The sequence below is a fragment of the Phalangium opilio genome, unplaced genomic scaffold (genome assembly GCF_054372755.1).
Source record: "Phalangium opilio isolate 3A_F unplaced genomic scaffold, DU_Popi_V2 ptg000043l_1, whole genome shotgun sequence".
Taxonomy (NCBI): Eukaryota; Metazoa; Arthropoda; class Arachnida; order Opiliones; family Phalangiidae; genus Phalangium; species Phalangium opilio.
Genome location: NW_028324167.1, coordinates 4535052 through 4538408, shown reverse-complemented (window position 1 = coordinate 4538408; position 3357 = coordinate 4535052). Strand labels below are relative to the sequence as shown.

The following is a 3357-nucleotide window of genomic DNA, read 5'->3' as shown; positions in this document are numbered from 1 at the left end:
CATTTCGACTTGTTTCCCCATCGGCTGATTTTAATGCATACAAGTATATCCTTATTGGATGTAAAATGTCGTCTGATTTACAGTATAATCGCTATGCTTTGTATACTGCTTTAATATTTCATAAATTTCAACTTCAGTATTTGTTCATAAATAAAAAAGAAACATTTCCATATCGGAGTAATTAAGTAGTCCTCTTGACTCGGAGAGGTAATATTTTGGTTTTTCCAACTACGAAAACTTGATCAAGTATCATAACAACGAGGCTCCGACGAGAATCGAACTCATGATCTCCAGTTTTCAAGACAGGCGCTTTAACCACTAAGCCACGGAGCCCTTGTTCCGAAGCGAGTTTAAATGCTGAATATTTAAGTTAATTAACGAATTTGCACTTTTACCCTATTGTTTGCATATATGCATATCTCAAGCAACTCTTATTTTAAGTTTTTCGAAATTTAATAGCTACGAAAACTAATTCTAGTGTCATAACAACGAGGCTACGACGAGAATCGAACTGATGATCTCCAGTTTACAAGACAGGCGCTTTAACCACTAAGCCACGGAGCCCTTGCTTTCAAGAGAGATTAATAATGAATATTTCAGTAATTTAACTCATTTGCACTTTTACCCTATTGTTTTCATATATGCATATCTCAAGCAACTATTATTTGTAGTTTTTAAAAACTTCATAGCTACGAAAACTATTTCAAGTATCATTACAGTTAGGCTCGGACGAGAATCGAACTCATGATCTCCTGTTCACTAGACAGGCGCTTTAACCACTAAGCCACGGAGCCCTTGCTTTGAAGCAATATGAAGGCTGAATATTTCAGTAATTTTACAAAATTAACTCGTTTGTAGTTTTACCAGAAGAAAATGAGCCGAACTTTCGGAACAGAGAGAAAACGTTGACGGGCGATTTTGTTATAAATCAGCTTGGGGAATGGGAGAACAGATACAGTCCCCCCTGTAGTGACGTCAATGTAGACAAGATTAGCGATTAGATAAGGGTATATAAATAAACCTGGTTATCAATGTAATAGGCAGTAGTCCGCGGGTTTGAATAAAGAATGGTTATAACTTTATTCTGAGTGTTTATTGATAAGGTAACAACACTACATTTTGGCGACGGAAACGAGATTTTCGCGTATACAGTCGGTGGTTTTCAATATAACCGGGGACTTTCATCGCGTACGGACGAGATTTTGCGTATACAGTCGGTGGTTTTTTCAAATAGCCGGGGACTTCAATCGCGGACGGACGAATCTCACTTTAAACAGTTCAAGTGACGCGCAACCAGTTGGTGGCTCTTCTGATAGCCGGGGACTTTAACCGCGTACGGACGAACTGAAATATGGCAACGGCAAATATACCAGCACTGACAGCCTTCGCTCCGCATGACGATTCATCCTCAGTAGCTTCACGCTGGGAAAAATGGATCGAGCGTTTCGACATATTCCTACTTGCCATGAATATCTCACAAGACGCACGGAAACGTGCCATGCTTCTTCATACGGTTGGTGAGGAAGTATACGACATCTTCACTACTCTCCCAGACGTAGGAACAACATATGATCAAGCTAAAACAGCACTGCAGACTCACTTCGCTCCCCAGCGAAATATTGAATACGAGGTATTTCAGTTTAAACGAGCCAAGCAAGAGGACAACGAAACAATAGACGAATTCCACACCCGTCTTCGGAAGCTGTCAGTACACTGCGATTTTCATAGCGCAAATAGAGAAATCAAGTCCCAGTTCATACTTGGAGTCAAATCGAAACGTCTAAGGAGAGCAGCGCTAAGAGATCCACAACTAACAATGGACGACATTCTGAAACAAGGACGGTTAGATGAAGCTACGGATCGGCAAGCAGCGGACATGGAAAAACCGGAAACAGTGAAGGTCGAGAAGTTCAGTGACCGGGTTGATTCGGTACGAACGTACAGATCAGGAAAGTCGGCACAAAAATTCCAAACTGAGCCAAGACATACTTCATCGCAGCGTGATACACTTAGTTTTAACTGTGGATACGAATGGCCACATGGGGAAAAAGGTTGTCCAGCGAAACGAAAGATCTGTTCAGCCTGCAAGAGAAGGAATCACTTCGCAAGGTGCTGCAAAGTAAAACGGAAAGTTGTTACAAGAAAAACCCAAAGGGTTCGGGTACTGGAAAAGGCGGACTCTGATGAAGTAAGCTCGGAGGAAGAAGTATCACAGGAACAGTACATCAACACAGTCAAAAGCTCAAAAGGAGGATCCCCGCAAATTACCCTCTCTGTCAACGGTAAAGAGCTAAACATGATGATCGACTCGGGAGCGACGGTCAACGTCATGGGAGATGAGACGTATAGAGTCCTCAAGTTGCCACCATTGAAGACAACTACAATTAGACTCCGGGCGTATGGTTCCAAGGGATTCTTACCAGTAATAGGACGCTGTGAAGTGGTCTTTAAGACCCCGCGAAGTAGAGAAACCGCTTACATATATGTGGTTCGATGCAAAACGATACCGGTTCTGGGATTTAGAACCGCAGAAGATCTGGGCCTAATCAAAATAATGACGGAAGGGAAGACGTCAAACACGCTGGAAATACGGTCAGTCTCGACGACCATAGACTGGAAAGAAAAGTTCCCCGACCTGTTCAGAGGAGTAGGAAAGCTGAAAGGATACAGAGCACACATACATGTCGATCAATCTGTTCCGGGGAAGGTCCAGCCGCACCGTCGAATACCGTTTGCCATGCGGGAAATAGTAAAGGAGGAACTAGAGAGACTGGAGGCCGAAGATATCATAGAAAGGGTAACGGGACCTACGCCTTGGGTCTCTCCCATTGTATTGATACCCAAAAGAGACAAGAATCCGGAAGCCAATGTTGGAACAGAGGGATCCAGAGAGAGAAGGAAGACATATCGGATATGCGTCGACATGAGACTTCCCAATAAGGCAGTCATGAGAGAACGCCACCCAACTCCTACGGCTGAGGATATTCTGGCCCTGGCAAACGGGGCAAAGAAGTTTTCGAAAATCAATTTAAAAATGGGGTACCACCAGATCGAACTGGATGAAGAGTCTAGGGCCATCACGACATTTTCAACACATTTGGGTTTGAGAAGGTATAAACGCTTAATATTTGGGATCACTTCAGCCGCGGAGCAATTTCAAGAAATAATTGCACGAGTAATAGCGGGAATCCCGGGAACGATAAACGCAAGTGATGATATCCTGGTTTGTGGGCAAACGGATCAAGAGCACGACCAAAACCTAGAGGCGGTTCTTCAGAAATTGCAGGAGTCGGGGTTGACTCTGAATGAAGGTAAATGCCAATTTAGAAAACGATCATTGGTATTCTTCGGTTTCAC

The 3357-nt window shown here is 43.2% G+C and overlaps 1 non-coding gene across 1 annotated transcript; it reads right to left on the bottom strand.

The window, feature by feature from the left end:
* Positions 1 to 260: 260 nt before the first annotated feature.
* TRNAS-UGA (transfer RNA serine (anticodon UGA)) lies at positions 261 to 333 on the bottom strand. Its single transcript has one exon. It is a non-coding gene; the product is annotated as a tRNA-Ser (tRNA).
* Positions 334 to 3357: the final 3024 nt, after the last annotated feature.